The following is a 24,155-nucleotide window of genomic DNA, read 5'->3' as shown; positions in this document are numbered from 1 at the left end:
CCACAGACTGATCATAGTGGCTTCTCAGAAGCCGATAGCATAGAATAGGCTGGGGTTCATGGTTCAGTCTCATCTCTCCTTGCCTCACCATCCCTCTTTCTCCACTACAGGTTGCAACCACACCTTCAGCCCTTCCACACATCACAGTCATACAGATAGCCTGGTAATTCCTCAATGGGGGACAACTGGTTAGAAACAAGGTCTTGGAGGGAGTAGACAGGTCTGACAACAGCTTCAGACTGAGTATAAAACCGCTTCTAATAACCACTGCATGAGAGGATCACTGTATATTTTGCAGTATAGGACACTAAAATAGGACATCCTTTGCTTCTTTCTTGCTCCTACTTAGAAATATCAAGAAAGTGTTCACACGGGCCTCTCCAAGCTAGCCCCAGTTCTAGAGAAAGGGAATGCACAGAACAAATGTAATCCTGACCATTTTTATTTCAGAAGGCTGTTTTGATGCCTCTGGACCGCCAATAGCATATGGACATCTTTTAACATTGGCCTTCATGAGGTCCTCCAAAATATCTGGTGGGTTTGGGATATTCCCTAGTAGGTCAGAAGGTAGTCACCTCTGCCAAACACATATCAGGTTTTGCAGAACAGGCCACTGGGCCAGGGTTTCTTTTTCCCTGGTGTGGCTAACTGGAGGCAGAACAAATATCTTAAGAGAGAGACATCATGACAAAGAGAGTCTAATGTAAAACAACTACAGCTGTGGTGATCAGGAGCTTCCTTATGGACATAATAAATGCACAAAGGTAATCTTTTCAGGGAAAGGTCCACTTTCATAATCATAATAATAGGTCTGCTGTTACAAGAAAACACTCCTTGGTTTAAAAAAAATATGTATATAATCAGGATTTTACATAAGGCTTTATATATGTATATGATAGCTTGAATTCTTTTGCTCACGTTTTCTTTAAAGCCAAGGTTTTATTGATCAGTATTAACAAGCAAAAATAAACAGCCTCTTTAAAAAAAAAGAAGTACTTTTTATTTGTACTTGCGTTCAATTAGAGAAGGAAACACGTAATAAAATTAATGGATTTTTCATGAGTTTCTTTTCTTATTGACAAAGTGCGTATTCGAATAAGGACTTTAACTCCCCTTCCTTGATCCCACACTGAAGTCATGATCCCATACTTTGGACATCAGTCTGTTGCCATGGAAATGATCATAATATCACTGAAAAAAAAAAAAATGAAGTATTATGATTTCACTGCAGGATCAAGGAGAGATAAAATGATAGGCTGCAAGGGATCAACTCTTTAAGCTGCAAAAACCTTAGTTACTAACAAAAGGAACAATTACAAAAAACACATCCAATGTAAATTTGCTTACGTCTTGCAATGTTCAATTTCCACCCCCCCAGAAGTTAAATATTTTTTTAAAGCACTAATTTCAGAGATCTTAAATGTTCCATTTCTCTTCTTTTGTTCTGCAGTCCCACCCTCAATTTGAAATGTACCTTTCCTATGAGTGAATCCTGGTCATTTTTCATTCCATTCCTCTTCAGTGCCCACCAAGGGCCTTCCCTTCCAGTTTGTTGTCCCACCTTATAAGTTAAAGGAGTGATATTTAATTTGGAGAAATCATTGCAATTGAAAACAATCATTTAGTTCAGGTGATGTGTTTGATGGGAAGGGGTGGCATGTGCCAGATCTTACTTTGAAACAGTAATAGTACACGGCTAGCATAACACAGATCTCATTAAGTTCTCTCTAAACCTCAAAGTACATACTTTTAGACACTGAGTATCCCCAGTACTGTAATTTACCTCTAAAGAGGTAAAATGAAGCCTCCTGTTCATTTTCACCATCTGCCACAGCACTTCTTTGTACTTGTTAAGAACAATTATAGTTCTTTTCCGAGAAATTCAGGAGCCTATCAGAAAACACACTCTTCAGAGATAGCAGGCCACTTTCAAATGTCACACAAATCCAAAGGTCTAGACTCTGAGAACTTCTCTTGTATCAAATGTTCATTGAAACCTGAAGCTTCATCATGGCCACTATACATTCCTGAAGATGCACAGATGAATTAAAACCTTGAAACAAGTTTTCAAAATCTCAAATTTAATGGCTCACAAGGGGACCTGCAGGAACGTAGGTTCTACTGTACCTTGCTGATGTAATTCCTGACAGGAGCAACAACGCCACAAGGGCAACAAACACACTTTGAAAGACTCCAGAAGAGAGTTGCGACCTTAATAATGTGCTTTCAGGCCTTATCTGTTTTCATGTGCTCTGTTCCAGTGACCACTTTGAAGGGTTGCCAAGAGCCAGAGAAGAGAAGAGAACAGGTGCTGCTAACAGAATTCAACTTTAGACTTTGAGCTTTAACAAGCATGACTTTCTCCCAAAATCTGTCAGCCTTGGCAGCTAAGAGCTCCTTCCCACATATCCCACATCAAACAGTTTCCCCTACAACCCTGTCACAGGAATAAAATAGGATTTGTAGTGGTAACAGACAATACAAAAGGTGCTGGAAGAAAGATTAGGGAGAAAGGAAGGAATGAAATGGTTGAGATAAGTGTTCTCCTTCATGGGTTCCCTCATTTTCTTTGGAATGGAAAAAACGCCTTCTGAACCCCAACATAAACACCATAAACTTGCGATTGCTTCTGAATTCACATGAATACAGCTTGAGTTTCTCAACTAAATCTTCCAAGTGAGAAAGCCTAGAGCATCTGTATTACATACCAAAAGACTATTCCCTCCTATTAAGAATTCACTGATTTTTCTGCCTCCAGATGTGTTTTAAGCTGCTGGGAAGCCTCAGAATTGAGCAGATTAATGCATTCTAAATGTCATTCGACAAAGGGCACTGCTGCCAATGGTTCATTCACACTGCACGGATTTAATTACCTAAATGAAGTACACTCCAAGAAGTGCACGTTGCGCTTTTTTCTTTTTCTTTGCAGTTGTGTTTTATTGTTGGTTTTTCTGTTATCTTAAAAAAACAAAAAACACTCCACTTCAGTTTGTATTTTTTCCTTTCTAATTGAAATTAATTTCCCTAGCTGTTTTATTTTTGAAAACACCTGGAATAGGGCTATTATTTCAAAGAGGTAATTATGAAATTAGAAAGATAACTACGATACTTACCTTCTTTAATTACGGATATAAATAGGGGCTATAATACAGAAATTGCTTACAGACATCTTCCTGGATTGTGCTGGAAGAAAACTGCAGAATCTGCTGCTCTAATTCCAAGGAGGAGATACAAACCAAGATGAAATGAAGAGATTGCTATATATGCTAGAGTTCTATCTGAAACTTTGACAAGGTCCTTGCCTCTCATAGTTCTGCTTGTGCAACCAGAGCAAAAATTGCTGGTTTTGGTTTTAGAAATCTTCCTGTTTTTAGTACATAGTTTAAATCAGATGGTTCCTTCAGATCTTACTGCAGAAAGTTGGACTTGATTCTGTCAGAAGCACAGCAGGAAAAAGGTACAACAGCATCCCTTTTTTTTTTTTTAACTTGTAAGTCTTAGACATTCTACCTTTTTGAACTGGAAGAGTTAATTCCACCTTGAAATGCCTACAGACAAAACAGCAGCAGCTCAAATTTCCACAGAAGTGAATGTGCTGAAGGAAGGTGACACTGGAGGTGCTTAAAAGCATGCAGGATAAGCCCACCCCAGGCACAAAATGGTTGCTGTGGGGCTGCCCAAGGGCCTCTGGGACTTCTCCCAGGCCCACAGCATTGTGCCCTAGGGCCCTAGGCCAGCAGTGCCCAGGACAAACCCGAGATGCAGCAGCAACACAGCCAACAATCAGAGCAAAGTGCAGTTATTCACCAGTCCTGTTGAAAGCCCTCTGTATTTCAGCTGGCCATAGCAACAGCTATAATTAGGCACTCTTAACACAGCACAGTGCTTTTCAGAAATCAAGGCCCTTTCCTCCTCCGCAAGAGTCATGTCAAGGGGCAGCTACCACAAGTGCTGGTTGCTGACCTCTCTCTGACATGACTTGATCGTTTGCAGTTATTGATCTCAGCTCTTTTTTCCCCAACCACGGCTCCCGAGCCACCTGCCAGGTAATAAAAATCTGCATCAGAATGCAAGGCACACAGGGTGCTGCGAGCCAGCAGCAACATTTGTCTTACAGACCTGGAAACCTGGCAGTATCGATAGGGGCCAGTTATCACAGCGCTGTGTGATCTTTCTGCTGAGGTTGTAAATAACTTCCATCAGCATCCAAATGGGGACAGAGAGAATCTGCCGCATTAACTACAAAAGCAAAGTGCTGCTTTGTCAGTGGCAGAAGACACTGTTAAGCAACATACACAGCATTCGCCATCTACAAGATCTCTGAAGACTCTGAGTTTAAAAGGGAAGGTTTAGGACACTGAACTTTTGATGCACCATCATTAACTGAGTCTTTCCCTTCTTCTGAATGTGTTTGTACGCATGCCGCATAAGCATTTCAAAATGTTTTAATTGAGCCACATAAGGGTATGTGACATTTCACTCCTAGTCTCAGATGGGAAAATTCTGGATCCCTTTGCTCTCCAAAGCACCTCCATATGCCAGTGGAAACAAACAGATCCACTGTTTGAGGTAAAAGTATTTGGATGCTATATAGATCTGCTTTTTTTCCCCTACTCACTCTTTCCTCTAGAATGCAACCCCAGAACATGCTTTACATGGTTTTGTACCTGCATTATACCCCACTTTCCAAAAGCCCACACTATGCCAATTTTACATTGAAGAGTCAGTATAGTAAGTCAGCATAGTGATGTAATAAAAGCAATGAAGAACTAGGGGTAGTGCCATATGCTTTTGCCAAAGAGGTAAAGCTTACAGATCTGACTGCTTTTCCTATTCCCATTCCGGATCTCTAGACCTGAATGAGTTAAAGCAAGCCACCAAGAGAAGAAAGATTCAGCAAAAATTAGGCAGAAAAAGAAAGGGGGGAAAAGGAAAGAAGTAAAGGCAAACTGACAGCAGCTATTCTGTAGCGCGGCACACAGACTTACACAGGTCTCAAGTGTGGAAACCAAAGCAAAGAGCCACACTTACAGAAGAAACTAGTTATTCTAGGTCCATGAGGGACAAACTGGACCACGAAGTTTTTAAGTAAAACCCAAACTCCAAACACGTTATGCTAATCCTCAGACCTTCAAAAGATCTTTCCTGCAATTCTGCTTGTCTCATCATCTGGAGTCTATTAAACATTGTTCATTGAAGAAACTATCTGGTATGAGAATGAAATTCGCTGAATTTACTAATGTTTTGTGAATTTACAAAAACCACAAACTAGAAGACACATCAGGATATCTTTGATCCCATTTTGCTACCTTACATAAATCAGCTGTAAGCTCAAAGGTGGAATGTATAGTCTCTTCATTTTCAGCAAGATGCATTGAAAGTAAGCCTAGAATATGAATGTATTTTTATGCCAAGCGTATTGGCTGGCTTTGGGAACTGATAACACACATACCACAGCTCCATTTCATCTCAATTTCTTGTATAGATAGCGATTAAAGCCTGTCATGGTTAAAGAGGTTTTTGAAGGCACATATGGAATGACTCAGTGGTTTCACTCAAGTTTTGAGATTACAGTGGTCCATTCCAATACCATTAAACTGAGGAAGGATGGGGCAAGGGAGGAGGGAAGTAAACTTTTATTTCATTTCCATGAAGGACAGTCACTCAGTAATTGTCACTGAAGCATCCCTGACGGTGTGACCACGGAAGTTCACAAGGCTGTAGACTTCTTCCTTATTAATAAACTCAGATCTAGAGGATTTTTTCTTGCTGTCACAATCTAATCCCTTTAATAAACATCAAAAAAATACTTTTAAAAGTAATCTTTGCTTCAAACTAGTCGTTTAAAGCTTTCCATCAGGAGACATTTTACTCATCGTCTTACTTCAGATAGATCTATAATGCGTGGATAAATGGATGGTTATATATTTAAGGAAGATTTTAAATGCATTTTTCACTCTTTTTTTTTTTTTAGTAGATTTCAGAATACATAACATTTTATAATTAAAAAAATGAGCACGGGAAAAAAAAAAGAAGCAGACATGCTGAGAAAAGTCCAGTTTGCTATTTTAGTAAATCACAGAATAATTTGACATCAGTTAGGAAATTCTAACCACTTGTCTATGCCACCCTTCAATCTTAATTTAGTACAAAGATTACCTTCCAAAACTTAGGACCCCATACTACTTACGCTTTTCTTGCCAAGTTTTTCCGCTTTTCTTCAACAAGATTACTCTGCAAGAATAAAAAGATTTGAACCACTAGACCTAAGGACCTAGTGTTCCTCTACACAAAAAAGAAATGAGGAATAACTCCAATGAGAACACGTCTCCAAAATTGACTAAATTGCACCAAGCGTTCCTTGTCTTGAGGCAATGTTTTCCTACTGAAAAACAAGAAAAAACTCATTTATCTAAAAATTTCAAATGTTTATGAGTTTATGAGATCTGATACTTTTGTGGCTACAGAAAATATTTTTTTTTTAAATGAATTGAATTTATGAAAGTACTTGATTGCATCATTACTCTCAAAGCTAAAATCCTTAACTTGGAATAGAGATTTGAAGCTAGATTTGCTCCTAAAAGCAAGATCTTTCTGTGGATTGTAGTTATCTTCCTGGAAAGTTACAAGTCAGAAAACTTCACTCAATTGCAACCTTTTCCTGGAAGAAATTAAAGGTCCTTATTCACTTTCTTATTTGACCGGAAATTGTCACATCTCAAATTCTTTTTGAGCCTGCTCAGGAAGGTCACAGTAGTACTGGTACAAAGCCAGGCTGGAATGAGCGCAGCTAAGGCTGCACCCCTAGCTCTCCTTTCCAGTGTCCCAGATTCAAGACTTATTTTTCCAAACGACTGTTGCAGCCACCTGCTTAAGTAGAGGGCACTCAAGACTGCCTGTTGAAGCTGTGATGCCATGCAGGAAGGAGTCCTCAAGATATCAAGGGCTCAAATCCCAGCCCTGTCCTCCACAGAGCCTAAGAGGAGTATCTTTTCCGTATTCTGTTACAGTGGCATGCAATGCTACACTTGTTTGTCAAGCACCCTCCCATTATCATCCCTATAGGGAAATATATAGATAGATAGATAGATAGATAGATAGATAGATAGATCACATATAGCCTCTCCACCTAGTACCCAACCCAGGAGCAGTAGAGGCAGAACCTCTTTTCTCCTAGACTTTTTACTCAGGTATAGCAAAGGAGTTTCCTATAGTCCATCATCTAATGCAGCACCCAGAAATACAGCAAGCTGAATAAAATCCTAGAGATAAGTAAGGATGGACTAAAATACTATGCAAGTGAACTAAGCCTATTTGTGATTTTAATTCAATTTTTTCCTCACATCTGGCTAGTTCATCAAGTTGCCATGATCTTCTGATATTGTAATGAAGTACCACAAACCAGCGTCACCCAAAAATTCTAACTTGTTCATCATAAAATCTACAAATTCTGCAACACTAGACCGATTTCAGTAACTGTGTCTTCAAAAGCCAAGACAATACACATAGTACACTGTCACATTGCCATTGTATGACCTCTAACACCCACTGTATTTGAAATTATTTTCTAGCATTGCTAATGCTGAAGAGCACATATTTTCAAGTTCTCATTCCCTTTTTCTTTTGAGATGCTTTGATGACTCACATTACGAAGTTTTTTATTACAACACAAATATGATTCTACACTATCAACATATGCATTCAAATTGGATCCCCAGTGAATTAAAAGTCACCACTTCACATACAGCTGCAGAGACTGATACAGCTCCACTAAAACTGAGTCACTTCCAGATGGACTTGAAACCAAGGTAGTGTTAGAAGACTCACTCACACACAATCATTCAATGCACACTCACGCATCCAGACACAAAGCTCTGCCAGTTTTGTTTTTTTTCTTTAAAATAAAAATCTATTCTTTTTAAAGGCATTTTATAAAACCATTAAGCCCTGTTTTTTAAAGTGATGTTTCTGCTACTAGCAGTCAAGAAAAAAATAAAACTGAAGTCAAAACTGTTGCTCTACACTTAATGTGCTGCATTGTGAGGCAACATTGGTCACACATCTGCATCTGTCAGTTTGAAATGTGTCTGGCAGGTTTTGACAAAAAACAAAGACCAGTAAAGGTAAAAGGCACAGCTGGACATTACCAGCACTGCTGGCCAGCACTGCCTGGCTCCCAGGCTGAGAACACTTGTGCACTCTGTCAAATGTTCTAGGTTGCAACAAAGCCTCCAAGTTAATTATGCAAATGTGGGTTTTGTTTTGGTTTTCTGACTTTGTTCACTTTTGAAAGCTCATTCTAGCATGGTTTCATAACACACACACAAAAAGTTTTGTTTTGTATAATTTGGCTTCCTTAGATCTGCAATTCAGCTGAATTCTTCTAGTAACCGCCTTGCTATGTACCACGCAGCAGAGGCCTGATACCTTCCCTACTGAGACAAGTAGTTTTGCCTTCTCCTTTGGGCTCTCCATACTCTTCCAAATTATTCTGATTGATATAGACCTCGATCCATGCTAATTATGCAGAGCTTCCCTTATAAAGTGTAGTTGCCATGGCAACAGCACCGGGTGAACAGGTGCATGGAAAGCTGTGATATATTAAATGACAGCTACCCTCTGCCTCTGCGAGGCAGATTGCCATTCTCAGGGTTTATTTATAGCAGGTAGTAATTAATCTGCGTGAATCTCATTTCATTGAGAAAGAAAAAACAGAAACGCACAGAATCATTAGCAAGATTCCTAATTACCTCCATACCTCTGATCTGAGAATTTTGTTGCCATTAGACAACCCTAACACAGAACTACTGTGTGCGTTATTTGCGTGGAGCTGTCATTATGAGCAACTCTAAGCTGTCCCCTGTAACAAATACCTTCTTACAGCCACACACTGAAACTTGCGTTAGTGTTGCTGCAGCGGAGCAACAAAATATAGCCTTCACCCTTTAAAAAAAAAAATTAAGGAAATCAGTAGATAAAAGCTTTAGTTGGCTTTTAAATGGAGGCTCATAATTCCGGAATGGGAATCAAGTGTACAGAAACCTGATTTTAGCCCAGACAACAAATGTTTCTGCAGCCTGAAACAAGCCCCTTAACCTTCCTTTCTCAACCACTGTCTCTCGAGTGTTAGGTGGACTAAGAGTGGACAGTCTGAAAGCACTCTGAAGATTAAAAATGACTCGCTATGCTGTGAAGGGGGATAGACACTGTAATTTAAACAGCTGCATGAAGTAGACTCAACAAGAGGCATAGCTCAGCCTTGCATTTTTGAGTTGCTTGCATAAAATAGATAAGCTTGAGAAGACAAAACAAAACTACAACATTTTCTGTGGCTGGTCAGAATGACAATTCACATGGCGATGCAATACTAGTATGAGATTGAGACACGGGCAAGATCCAAGTACTCTGTTTTCATTCTTTTGCTTCCTTATGATTATGTGAATGATCACAATCAGCAGAAAATACTCCCAAGAAAATAGAAGTGATGGAAAGCGATCATATAGTCAGAATACTGTTCTAAAAGTTTTTTCAATACACATCTCAGATAAAAATATACAATGATTCCCAGTTGCTGTTATGGATGCCATTGGAAATATTCTTACAAGCAAGTGTTAGAGTCACAAATACTTCAAGAACTACATACTTTATGCTGGGTGGTTTGTTTGTTGATTGGATTTTTTGTTTGTTTTATTACCACAAATGGGAAAAGTTAACTAGCCAGCAAATGTGCTCCAGATCATTCACAGGTACAGCTAATGCAGCTAATGCACCATTCTGTGTCAAGCACTTTGTTCCTGGTTCACCAGGATCATAGTAGAACTTCGTAGCAACAGGTAAACTTGCAGTTCTAAGAGAAAGCAAAAAATCACAATAGTGTAGCAATTACTCATTTCTTGAGTAGACCCAGTTAAATCACAGCATGAAAAATGAAGGTACATTGGTATGTGCCTAACCTGCTGGGAAATCCTCCCATGATAAAATCCTTCTTGAGAATATAAATATTTCACAGAAATGGGTTACACATGGTCTAAACCCTGATATAAATCACTGCCTACTCAGACCCTGACCTAGTTTTTAAGCTAAACACATTCCACCTTTGAAACAGGCTCTACCACGCTTAGTTCAGATGCTGGATAATACAGGGCAGTAGAGAGAACATAACTCCTGCTATTGAGAAACTAAATCACCTCTTACTGAGTCTCATACTAGACCTGCCCGTATTTGACCAAGTTCAAGCAGATCTGATGTACATGGATTGAAATTCATTAGCAGTGTTTTCACTTCATTATGGAAAATGAGGTCTCAGAACAATGCAGGTAGATTATTCTTGCAAATGATACTTGTTTTCACATCCAGACCTGCATGTGAGGCTTTACAACTGGACAGGAAGGTCTGCACCATTCTTAGTCTCAAGCAGACACTGCCCTGCTAAACCAGAGATGGCTGGAAAACAGGATGCTGTAAATATAGCTGCTGTTTGCGTCCATCGCGAGTCAGGGATAATGAGAATGGTGCAGACACAGTTTACATGCACTGTGTGCCAGTTAAAATTCTGCTAAACTGGACAAATCCAAGCAGATTTCAGTCCTACTTCACCAAGTAAGAGAGAGAGGCTCAGGTATTAGTGCAAAACTTTATCTGGCAAAATACCAAACCTGAACTTCTCAGATCACCTAACTGCTCAAAATCCTAGTTCAGACCAATTTTTCTAAGTGTTCTCTGCCTCTTTAAAGAGCCCAACCTAGGTCCAGGTCAGAATTCCCGATGTTTTCCTACATCTGCCACAGATCTGTGAAAAATGAAAGAACACAGAGGCCAGCTTGGTAACTGGGAGCCCACATCTACTGGACATTAACACATAGCCTCATAAGTTTCATTAGTTCCTTCAAAAATCACTTATTTTATTCCCCAATTCCTTAATTGTCAGCAAGGAGAAGCTGCTGATAGCTTCTGAAGCTTACTGCATTACACACCTGATCTTCAAAACCAAAAGCATATGGAAAACCGACCTTTGTAAATATGCTTTTTTCATGGTTTCTTCCTGATGCTTCTGCTTCTTTGCTTACTGCTTTCACCATAGAGTCTGGTCCAAACCAGACTGGAACTTCCCCCAGTAGGGCCTCTCATTTTTATTACACCACCACAATACAAGCAATGGTTCATAATATAGTATATAACAGAGTTGTGGTGAATCAAGGACATGGGAAAGAAAAGGTTTGAATGGAAAAAAAAGTACTTCATTCTCCCCACCCCTCACTGGCTAGGAGAGGTGGGGGAAAAAAATTCAGACAAATCCTTTTACACCCAGGAGCTTGTCCATTTTTCTTCCAGCTCTCCCCATTAGTTTAATAAAAGACAGTACTTGCTTTGCCTAATAATTATTAGGTCTAATGTCAAGAGAGTTAAGGTCTTAGTTAAACTCCATTTAAGCAGGATTTTAAATTTAAGCATACAAACTTGCACTCTTTACTGTGAGAGATCTCTTGTGTACACGTGTAAAAGAAGAGGGTGGACTGTATGGGTCACTGCTAGAACTCATTTAGAAACAGCAACCTGTTTTTTTTTTTTTCTTCTTCTCCCCAGCAAAACCATAAATATTAAAACACCATGCACGGTTTCCACTAAGACAGTGGTTTTTACATGAAGCATATCGAGTACTCCATTTTGAATGCCTCTTCAGAGTCTCCCCTCTAAGGAGACATCATGCAATTCTGAGCTACGGAGTGTATAACAATCCTCTTCAGCAAATTCACATTCAGTTTATGATTTCTGTGTTGCTTTTTCTAGGTGACATCATATTTCTGCATCCAAAGGACAATAGGAGAACTTTTTCTGTTCTATTAATGCAGGTTCCAAAGGTCTGATTGCCCAGAAAAACAATTTCTCAAAAGTAATGCAGAATCAAACGTTATCGTAGACTGATTATACTGTTAGGAAAACATCTTTCAGCCAAACCTGCAAAGAGTTTCTCTATAATATTTATGAGAAAGCTTCATTTCATTTCTGTCCTTTCCCCCAGTCCCAGAAGGAAACTTCTATTTTCTTCAGTGAACACACTCCCCTTTTATGTTGCTTTGATAATTCCCACTTCATTGGTCTTTGTCAAAACTGTCATCTTTTCACTTCTGGAAAACCTTACCGGGATGTATCGTGGGATATGGCATCAGTGACACTTTGGTGACCAGAGTTTGCTGTTGAATGAGCCCAGCCTTTTGACCCTCCGATTAAAAGTCAGGTACCACAGCAGGACCCTGCTAGAGCTTCAGAGCAAGCAGCAAAACGTTTGGTGGGAAAAGGAGGGGCACCATCAAATAACACAGACTTTCAATATATGCAAAGACAGCAGAAAAACTGCCCATTACAAATATTGTTTATATTACAAATATATAACAGATATTCAAATAGAAGAGATGAGAATTTTTGTATGATTTAGGCACATTGCATTAATTATAACTGGTCTGTCAAAGATTTTGAAGCACCTAAGAGATAAGTTTTAAAGTGACCTCAACTGTAGCACAGTTTAGTTCTGCAAAACTGAGGAAATAAATTCCAATATAAGGAAATCTGTTTACTCTATGAAATCTGTTCCAGTCCTCGAGCTTTCACTTGAACTTATATGCAAGAGTGAGAGGCAAAAAGGCTGAACAATATTTCCAGTTTATCCAGCATTGTCCCTATCAATTGTCAGAAAACATAGTGGCACCTTCTCTCCTTGAGATGAGGAATGTTTGGGTTTCTTTTTTTTTTTATTGCTTACACTACCAATTGAAGCTAAAGCTACAGATATTTCTTAGTTGTTTATTTCAATGCATTTGACTATTTGGGTCTGTTTTGCATTTGTCTACTTCTGGACTTCCTCATTTAACTGCTCAGTTCTGGACATTATAGCATCCAAAACTGTTATTGGCATGCAGCCCCCACACGAGCAGCTGGTTAACATCTTTTATGAAGGAAAGCTCTCTTCTACAATTTCCCTTCCTTCCTTGCCCTAAATGAGAGCAGCCTGTACTTTCCCTCCCCTTTCAGAAGACCACAAGATGGCATCTTTGTGTACAAAGGACATGCTTCCCACAGCCCAGAAGAGCAAAGTATCTATAGCTGGCCTCTAGCAACAACTCACAGGGGACAGACTCCTTATTCCCCTGCCATAACAGCAACTTACGAAGCGCACACGTGAGTGAGAGTGAACAAGTACATAGCTTGCACTATATTAGTGCAATATCAAGCTTGCACTAATAAAGAAGCAAATGACTCAGTGTCCTGCTTGTCTGCTACCTGTGTTGCCAGTAATATTCACCAGTAGAGAGCTGTGATCATAGAACAGAGCCATCAGCTGCCAGGGGGCATCAACTGTTCCCTGTGGCAGACTTCCTGCTCATTTTGGATCATTAGCCAATAGATCGATCTTCTCCTGCACTCCCTGCAAACCCAGTTCTGCGTTCAGCTGACATTTTGCAGAGGATGTTGCATCTTTTCTACTGCAGCTTGCAGTAGCACAAAATCCAACTTCAGCAGAGGCATAACTGGTAGCTGCCTCTCCCTAACACAAAGAAAATCCATTGGAGTGCCTTTCAAAGCTGACCTTCTTGAGCTTGTGCCTGTGACCTGCTCCCCTCTCCATTTTAACCTCACCCAGAATAGCTTGGCTTGCCTACAGCACATTCACTTCGTCCCTTTTGCATGGGTTGTACAGGCTGCTGCATCATCTCTTCCATCCACCTCTCCACCTCATCTTTCCCCCACCTTTTTTTTCTTTTTTTTTTTTTTTTTTAAATGCATGGGCAGGCTGACAGCATTAATGAAACATTTCAGATAAGGAATAAATTCAGTCACTGGTCTGTTCCAAGACAAATCCCCGAGCTGCTCTTCTGGGGGAAACAGGTTCTTCACTGCCCGCTCCTCATTCAGTTTTTCCTCAGGAAACACTCATGCAGGGAACAGGGAGAAATGGGCACTGTACCCCAGAAGGACAGGGGAATAACTGGCTCAGATACAGAGCACCTTTGCTCAGTGAAAAATAAGGTAAGCAAATAAATCAATCAGCAGGGGAGAAGCCTATAATCACTTGCCCTACTCTGCTTTTGGGACACGCATCCAAATAGCCCAGAACTATACAAATACTTCATGGTGTGCACATCTCCATTAAATCAACATAGAAGCTTTTCCAGATAAATCTTCTGAGGAGAGCAAGCTTGGAGAAGATGCAATTCTATTTCTTTCCTCACCTCATTAATTAATGTGGGAGCGTTGGCTGACTCCCACATCCAGATCTGCTACTGAGCCGGTCTCCCTGGGCCGCTCTGCACATTGAGGCTCTTCTCACACATTACCACATGCCCCTTGCTTGTCGAGATTCAAGTGCAAAACTCACACATCTATTTTTTTGCCTGTTTAGCAATCACAAGGAAAGTATCCTAAATTGACCTTTCCAATAATTGCTGTCTTTAATACAGTTACTCTTCTAAGCAACCCAGCCCTATGCAACCCTATCAGACTAGAGAAACAGAAAACAAAAAGGGAGGGCAGGGTCAAAGGTTCACATTCTCTTCCACCTGCATACAAACCATTCTCACTGGATTCTGTCCTTGAAGCGGTTTTTACTCCTAACTGCTGCCTGCAGTCTCTTGGGCAGAACACTTGCACTTCCAAGTACACTTTCCAGCAGGAGAGCAACTCTTAACACTTTCTCTCCACTCTAGCTGCCTCAAACATAGCAACCTTGTTTATCCAATGACTGAATATTAAGACAGTCTTAAAAAACACGTTTTCCTTACCTTCCTCCTTGCCCTACAATTGCTCCTAACTCATGTCTTCACTGATGTAGCAGACAAAATTATAAGCAAGTAGTAAGTTCTAATAAGGTGATTTGGCTTGCTGCAGTTTTTTTTTTTTTTTTTTCTGAATTTGAAACAAACATTTTTGTGGTGCCAGTCCATTGCCTCCAACACTCAAGGCAAACAAGCAAGGTGCAAGTTTCAGGATTGAATCTCCCCTGACCTTGGGAATTCTAATCCACACCTTTTTACAACCCCCAGATGTACCCTGCCAGGTCTGATCATCCCAGGTCACTCAAATCCCAGCCAGTGTGCACAAATCACCAAGGCAGACAGCTGGCTTCTTGCCTTCTCAAATTAATTTCCACTATTCTCTGTAAATGGGGATCATTCACCAGGAGGAAGAACACCCAGCTCTGAGGCAGCCACAAGACACGCTCGAGACATGTTTCACACAGAAACCTCCTGGGAGTCACAGTGTCCAAAAAGGTCACAGAATTAGTCCAAGAAATAAATTGGTGCGAGGTAGAGGGAGTGATGTCTTCTTTTTCACCCAGGTCGTTTCAAGAGTCAGCTTTCTCACACAGACCCGCAAACTGCAGCACAAGGCACCTGAACTCTCATGTCAGCTTTCCCTGAGGAAAAAAGATGGCAGAGCTAATCTGACTCCTTCAGAGAAGAGCAGCTAGTCAGACCGAAGGAGAGAAGGGTCTACTCAAAAGCTGAGCCAACCCAACGCTAGGAAGTCAAGTCAAATCCATAAAGGTACATCCTTGGTTTTGGATTAGGGATTTTTTCTGGTGGTGTTCATGTTTGGTGAACTTTTGTTCGTTTTTTTTTTTTTTCTTACAAGAAAGTGTTCTTGAAGAGTTAAAATCATTTAAGTCACATTACAATAAAATCGGAATGTTTTAGGTGGAAACAATCTCATTAATAAGTTTAATCCTGTGTTTCTAATAAGCAGAATTAACAGTTCTAGGACCATTGTTCTCTCTCACACTGTAATGGAGAGCATTATATCAGCAATGGACCATCTGGAACAACAGGCAGGCAGAGCCTTGGAGGATCAGAATGGATAATCGTTTGCAGACTACATAGTTTTGGGGGAGTGAGACTTTAATAGCAAAGTGCAAGCATCTGTCTTTCCAGATACGCAATCTGATTTGAACCATGACTCTCTGATACTGGTACCTACTGTTTTACTAGAGCCAAGTGGGCCTAAACAATGTCTGTTCAGTTACTACTAAAAAGAAATAAGCAAATTAACAAGCTTATTTTCAATAAAGTTCAGAACTGGAAGAAAAAAAAAATCAGCTTATGTTGTGTAAATCTCCAGCTGGAAATTAAAATATCTGGACTTGGTTTAATTACATTTTGAATGTTGTCCCCAGTAGGACTCTGTAACCTTTAGGGTTTAATAACCTCAGCTCATTTAATGTCCTTTCATTACATTACTGTAGCAATCCAAGAGTAAGGTTTGAAAACTAAAACTCCGTGCTTCCTCCTGGGCTTTCCCATATGTTCACCATCTTTAGCTCAGACTCCCAGGATACTCATGCCAAGTCTTATAAAATTTCCTTAGCAGAACAGAAAAATATCTTCTTTCACTTTATTCTATATATTTATTCTTTGTAGAGGAAGGAAAGGAGAGAGAAAAAAAGCCAAGCAATACTCTGCTGAGTATCTACAGAAGATCTACCTCACTTCATGGAGAAAAGCCGGACAGTTCTCGTCATCCAGCCCCAGCAGTAAGTCAGATAGCAAGGTACAGGCCCAATACTGGCTGTTATTTCATGACCTGGAGAGTTGTTTAATGACAGATTGCCCAACTTCAAACCTGCCACTATTAATCATAACTGCTTGGCTGAAGAGTCCAATTTACCATACTAAAAGAGACCTTCGGAGATAGCATAATCCAACCCTACTCAAAACAGGGCTAACTTGCTCTAGTTGTAATAGCAAGGACACACTTAAGAGAAGTCTCCTGCAGCACCTCCACTTTTCTCCTATACATTATGTCAATTCAAGTGTTTTAATTCTGCCTGTCAGCACAAGAACCACATTCTAAAACATCTGGAGACTACATTTTCACATCTATGAACTCCAGTGTCAAGGAAAAAAAATATACTGGTGTGCAAGAAAGCAGAACCCCAGAAATGCAGAGCTGGAGGCCAGTAGGTGGGAGGGACCTTGCTGCAGGAACCACTCTGCACTGACACCGCAGGTGGGAAGCACATCACTGAGCTTCACAGCTGATGACTGTAACACAACCATCTACTCTCCCTCCATAATCAGTGGAAAGAAATAAACTTCAGGCACAATTAATCTGACCTATTTAAGTGTTGCTTTAAGATAGCAGGAATTGCACTCCAGAATCTATTGACTGTCCTGATTTGATCTCTACTGACTATAAAGGAAACTCAGTTCTAAGAAGATGAATCCTACCCAGTGATTGCTTTTACTCACAGCACACTTTAAAATAGAAATTGTGTGCATATGTGAACAAAGCAGAGGTGGATTGTACCTTTCAAAGCCAGTACCACTGAATGGAGGTTGTAAAGGGATTGGAATAGCATTTTTCTTACAGAGTCTTTTGTACTGACCTGTATCAATTCTATCTATCCATCTATACATGCATACACACACTTCTTAGAGTTTCTTTCAACCACAATTTCTGAATATCCAAGCAGCTGTTCCACTTCATTAACAAGTACAAAAACATAATGAGATGCCCCTGATTCCATAAACGAACAGAATTTGTGCTTTTATTTCACAGGGTGCTTTAAGAAAAAAATAATAATAATAAAAAAAATGCAGCAATGATCATGATATTTCCTTTTTCTTTTTTCCCCCCCTAAAATCTGGTCATAATAAACTGATTACTCATGGCCCAGTAACAGCATGGATAGAAGGATGTTCCTCCCATGGATTAACATCAGGGCCACAGTTTGGCCACGCTCACACAGATGAGTACTCTTCCCTCATTTACCACTAAGGAAAGATCAGAACATTTCTTAATTTCTAGACTGTTCTAAATCCAGAACAGCTAGAAACAGAAAAGACCAAGATTATTTTGATTCAGACCTACTAAATATTGGAAAACACTGAAATCATTGCAACAGCCCAGAAAATGAATGCAATACATGGAGTGCTAATGCAAAGATGGAGTGTCTGCTGGCTTTTTTGTTGTTGTTGTTGTTCCAATCACATTTTATTTTTTCATCTAAAAGCAGCCATAAGGAAGTGGAGCTCTTTGAAGCTCAAAGCCTGAGAGGACATTGCAGTTGCAATGCTCCCCTACAAAATGAAAAACGAACGCAGGATATTTGAGTCCTGCTGGGAACCTCTTTGCTAAGAGAAGTTTAACTAAAAGAGGCATGGAGGGTATTCACGAGGCAAAAGCTTTTGACTCGCAGGAGCTGTAGCTATGCCTGATATGGCTCTGAACAAAGACAAGTGTTAAGCCCAGGTATTATACACATATAGAGCACTTATACTTGAGTGCATGAAAGAGCCACTAGTGCAATTACCATTTTCAACTCTAAAGGCAAGGTTACAACAAAAGTCTAGTGTTGAACATCCCCTAAACATTAGGGATATAAGTTAATGTTTTAAACCTGATACCTACTCCATTATAAAATGAAAGTGAAAACTGCAGCTCCAGACTATAATCTGATGTAGGTTTAATCAAGACTGAAATTTGATACTGCAGACCTACATTTAATTTAACAAAAACATCGGTGAAACATCTGTGAATCTACCAAGGCAAGTTTCAACTTGATATTATGTGCCCCATGCCTAACACAGCCCAAAAAGACAAAGCTCTGTTGATGGAAAGCCTCAGATCAGGAGCAAACAGTTCCAGATTTGTATGGCTTCATACTGCCACCCATAAGTCATTTTTGTACACAAATACACCCAAACGCTACTGAGCTACTACCAAATCTTGAAAGGAATTTCCCAGCTGTGCAAAAATGAACTACCACTTGGGCTAGCAAATGAATTTGCACGTGCAACAGTAACATCTGATTGATGTCACTGTCATGTTCTCTTTAATTTCACAGAATTTGATAACCTCATTGATATTGCTGCTGTCAAAAGAACCCTATTTGTTAATCCAAAGGGCATCTGTTACTGGAAAAAAGTAGAGACATCATTCCTCAAAGATGCAGTTCATATATTGATGTTCATATATTCCCTACTAGACATGATTTCAAGTAGTCTGAAGATTAAAGAGGAGCTTGTTTTGTGTTTCAATTAAGAAACAATTTGAGTCAAGCAGTTTGCTTGCTCCTAAGGAATTATATTCTCAGTACATATATTTATGCCTCCACAAATTACATTTTGTGCATTCTGTTAAGCTAGCGCGTGTAGCTGCATGTTGAACTGCCCAATGGGCACTGGCTCACAGCATACCTCTGTACTCATACCTGGGAGGAGTACATACCAGCAAATGCCCCTGAAAAGTCTATTTATTGATGTTTGTATGCAAGTAAAACATAATGACTCATCACTTCAGTTTTTCATCCTCATCTCTTCCCCTCCCCTACAAATCTCTGCTGAAAGCATAGCAGTCCTTGCAGTTTAGTTTTAGAGCAGATAAATGATTTCATTTAGGACTCTCCATAGATCCTTTTTTGTACCTGCACTATCAAGAGTAGACACTATCCTCTTCAACTCTGCTAAAAGAACAGAATGATACAAATATAAGAACAGAGGTAAAAGTTGAGTACAACAAGATCCACATTATAGGCAGACATCAATTATATTACAAAACCATTTTCATTTATGTGTCTCTAACAGCTCTGGAAATAAACAAAGGGAAGGCAAATATGATTTATAAGTTACATCAGAATTTAAAAAGCCTCCTTAAAGAGTTCTAGTTCCTACAACATATGTAAGAGTAATTAAAATGGAGGAAGCACGTGACTCTAAATGAGTATACAAAGATTTAATGCAATACAAGGCAGGCAACGTAACTGCCATCAGTGAAGTTGCAAGAGCAATTGACCTTATAGGACAATGACATTTTAAGTGTCTATAAACTGCTAGTAAAGATGTTTCAACATCAAGTGCCCATATAAGACTTCAATAATGTTCGTGGGTTTTTTTGTTTTTTTTTTTAAAGTACTTCATGTTTTACTACACTGCATTTTTGGTAATAACAGAGCAAGTAAAACACAGTTTAAGATGTACAGCTTAAGATGGTCAAGAGATAAAAAAAAGTTTTCATTAAAAGTAAATTATTTCTGTTCTCAAAAAGTAATCTTAAATATCCATTTTTCACCATGCTCTTAATAAGGCAGTCTTTAACGAGCCACTGAAATTTGCTTGTGGAGACTTACTGTAACAACACGGAGTACAAGTCCCCTATTCCAGTGTCGTGTACAATCATACAGTGTTTCCTTCAACTTACAATCTCACATTACATTTTTAAATTAAAAAGACCAAGTTATCTTAACCTCTAACTAGCTAATCACCACATGCAGTTCTGCAGTTGATGTGCTGAGGAACCCACAATCTCAGGTTTCTCCCTCACATTGTGAGAATCACTCTTCCTTATAGTTTCAAACACTCAAGACTGATAAATCAATGAAAAACCGAACACGATGTACTCCGCCACAGCTACAGAATAAAATCTTAAGTGTGCAAAGTACCTGACCCAAAGCCCAGGTGTAGACATGAGAGGCATGTGAAATGTTTCCATTCAGAAATGAGCACGACAAGGCAATTTCATTTTCACATGAATCTGATGTCCAGGATGATCAGAAGGGTGAATGACTGCGGTCATCTTCGACCTGAGACCTATGCAAATAGAACAGTTGTCTAGAGAGCACAAATGGTTAAAGAAAAAAAAAGAACCCAGAACATCCTACCTCAGTACTGAAGGACAGCTTGTCTAGCCAGGGATTGAGTGCTGCTGATACTTGGTATCTTCCAGGTGACCTCTATAAATACAAGCCCCACCAAACTGATCTTTTAACTAAAGTTGTTCTTCCACAGTGAAACTTTTAAAAAAGAGTAATCATGATAACATCTTCCCATTGGGCACAAACAGACTTTCCCACTTTACTCTTCAAAGAGCATGTCAGAGCGTGGGTGAGGTACAAGCCTTTGAGATTCTCTACAATATCAGTGACAGTTGCATGGCAGATCTGGAGCAACAGCTGGAGGTCAGATTGGATATCTTAAGTCATTTAAAATAAGGTCATTTGTGGATCTACAGGCAAGTGAATCAATCTGTAGACCTCCATAATACCTAGCTTCCAAAAACTTTCCTTCCAGTGCTAAGGGCAGGTCACAAGCATGGTTTTCATTACTAGAAACGTATGGGAATCCTTACAAACATATCGAATCTTTCAAGCCCCAAATGAATCCCTCAATCAAATGAGGATGTTTCAATATAAAATTTCTGTGGCTTTCCATCTCCATCCAAGGCATCTTGCTCCAGCACATTCAGATACAGAAACGCTGGCATGAAAACTAAGTTGTGTGTGTACAGCCTTGAAGTCACAGTGCCTTTATAAAGCAGACTTCAGTCGTCCATCAGCCAGAGACACCGAGTCATTTGGTCCAAGTCCTGTCATTAACTAGATGCTCTGTAGCGTTCTTAAGGATGCCATGAATTCAGAAGATTTCATTAAATGGCAGCAACTGACCAAAACATCCATAGGACTGCTCATAAGTGTGGAATTTTAAAAGGCACAAGCTCCCCAGCAAATCAGACTAGTCTTATATCTCCTGAGCATTAAGTACCAGTATTTCCCATTCCCCTCTGACCTTTTTCTAATGGAAATTTATTACAAAAATTTAAATTAGCATCAACAAAATTAGTTAAGAGGTTTGTGACTTGACTAGTTCTTAGAGCATCCCCGTCAGGTGACTGGGCACATGGCTGAAATTGGTTCAACTAAATCTATGAAAAAGGGCTTGCGTTACATGTGTTGTTCTACTGCACCTATGCAGATTCACAAATTCTTCTTGTTTATGAAATGAAAGAGCCTGAAGTTAAACTGGATTTTATATCATCTTCTTTACGTTCTGCCCACAGGTTAGTACACTGAGATTACCACAGTGTTTATGAACAGCTAAACTGCTTTCCAGTGATGATTCAGTGATCCTGGGCACTTCCTACCTCCTCTCTTCACAGCAGCACTGTGAAGTTTAATTTAACTCATTTCAGAACTACAAAGACAAGTAATTCTTTAGCAAAACATAACAAGGAAGAACCACATTAGGCATTATAGTTCAGTCTTCAATGAGAGATTAGAAGACATGCACTGTAGATTAATCAGAGTAAAGCTTTTCATTCTGAGTGGCCAAACATAACTGAGTTGCTTTGGAAGCAAATTATTGACTTGTCTAGAAATAAATATGCAATAATTGCAAGTTTATTATTATTGCTTGATCAAATGAAAGAGCCTATTAAGAACATTTATCCCAATTGTACATGAACCTCCTCTTACCTGCAGAACATCTACATTACACTAAAACTAATCAAAAACTACTCCATGGTCAGAGTAATAAGTTGTCAAGCACAAATGGCATTATCCTCTCAGCAGCTGTGCTTGAAGAACCATATATTTCTAGCTGTAAAAGCTGCATCTCTTCATATACATCCAGCTGATGCACTACATTCTACAAAGAGAAGTTCCACAAACAGAAGAAATGGAAACAGGAGAAAGAAGCCACAGTTCTCCTTCTGCAGCATAGCCTTGTAACAAACAGTGCAGCAAAAGCAGAAACCCTGAACTTCTGTTGCCTATCAAGGAAAGCAAAGGAGGCAATACATGTTCTTGACACTATGAAGTCCGAACTTTTTCTTTTGCTTTGATACAACTTCACTTTGTGTTACTTCCTTTATCCTACAATAAAGGGCTCCATATACAAATATAATCATAATCAGCTGAAAATGAAACAGACCTGATGAATTTGCGCACACATGCTTGAAAAGCGTGGCTCTAACACAGGAAGAAAGCCTCACTGAATTTGGAATCCACAACTACAGCTGCGCACTGAGTTTTCTAGAGCAGCTGGGAGTTACACCATGGAGTTCCTTGGGGCAAGAAATTAAGAAGGGAAAGGGTATCCACACAAGTAAATAGCAAACTCCTAGAAAATGAGCATACTTGGAGTTTCTTAAATTCAAGTACCTAAGAAATTTAAGAAATCCACTGCTCCTGAAATTTCCTCCTACCATCATCCTTTGGTAGATGAACAACAAGCCAAATCTCTCCTGAAGATAAAGGAAACTTAAACAAACACAACAGCCACAAAAATAAAGAAAAGAAGCTGCTTACCCTCAGAAGACCTCAGATAAGCAGAGATCTCCAACAAGATACCCTCACCTCCACCGCCAACCCTTAAATGAGGTGTGGAAAGGGTGGATCCTGGCTCCAGCCCTCTCAATCACTCAGGTACATTGCATGCACCTGAGCTCCCCTGGGTTGGCCCTGCCTTCCCACCAGGTGTTCAATCACTGGTTCAGGCTGTGAGTCAACATTTCTTCTCCAAGGGTATACTCTATCTATGGGGAATGAAATAGAGAAAAACTTATTAACCACTACACCGTGAAATTCCACAACATGAATTTGAAGAGTATTTTCCTGAGTGCCACATCACAAAAGACTAACCTTCATACGTGTGTCCCATTTTCCATAGGCTATTAACTTTTGTTACACACCACCAGAAGGCAAGCACAATTTCAAATTCATTTTGATTCAAGTTTAATTAGCACCCTTTTCTTGGAAAGTTGTCCTGTATAACTGCTGATACATCAGCATGTCACATACTTGTTGATCTTTCTTTAGAAATGAAGAAAATACATCTTTATAGTATTTCAAAAGAAAAATACATCCACATGAAAAAAACAATCAGACAACTATAAAACACAAAAGAACTTCACATGTGGCAAAGCAGCAGCATCTGCACATTCAGCTCAGCATGCAGTGGCAAATAATGTTTCTTTCCTAAGTTAAGTGCAAACTTCTAGCACAAGTTTTCTTGGTGCAATTTTGATCTGGAAAAATGTTAGAATTGTCTGGATACACAGTGAAGCCAGATGCAGTACATCTTTATTTTCAATGGAATAATAATTGCACTCAAATTTCATATTCAGCCTTTAAAATTATTTACCAGGAAAAACAAAGTTGTGCTGTGAAGTTTTTTTTCGGCATGACTCATGCTGCTGTTGTAAGAGTAAAACCTATCCTCGTTCTTCTCTGCCACTCAAGTTTACATAGCAACCTGAAGTACTAGCCAATCCTCTCATGCAGTTCTCCCACCTTGTCCCCTACATGACTGTTTACACTTGGAGCTGACTAGCTGCAGTTATCAGTCACGGTATTCTATCTACTCTGGCCTGGTGCCTTTAATCTCAGA

The 24,155-nt window shown here is 39.6% G+C and overlaps 1 long non-coding RNA gene across 2 annotated transcripts; it reads right to left on the bottom strand.

Moving 5' to 3' along the window:
- Positions 1-524: 524 nt before the first annotated feature.
- Positions 525-23,162, bottom strand: LOC109368310. Of its 2 annotated transcripts, XR_002116220.1 has the most exons (4): positions 23,075-23,110; positions 6,191-6,234; positions 1,475-1,561; positions 525-1,191 (listed from the first exon to the last, which is right to left on the bottom strand). It is a non-coding gene; the product is annotated as an uncharacterized LOC109368310 (long non-coding RNA). The 2 variants fall into 2 exon arrangements; XR_002116219.1 differs by lacking the exon at positions 6,191-6,234 and having other exon boundaries at positions 23,075-23,162.
- Between the last annotated feature and the right edge of the window lie 993 nt (positions 23,163-24,155).

Source organism: Meleagris gallopavo, chromosome 6 (assembly GCF_000146605.3).
Source record: "Meleagris gallopavo isolate NT-WF06-2002-E0010 breed Aviagen turkey brand Nicholas breeding stock chromosome 6, Turkey_5.1, whole genome shotgun sequence".
Classification (NCBI taxonomy): Eukaryota; Metazoa; Chordata; class Aves; order Galliformes; family Phasianidae; genus Meleagris; species Meleagris gallopavo.
Note: the sequence above shows the minus strand (reverse complement) of the source record. Positions and strands in the feature narration are given on the sequence as shown.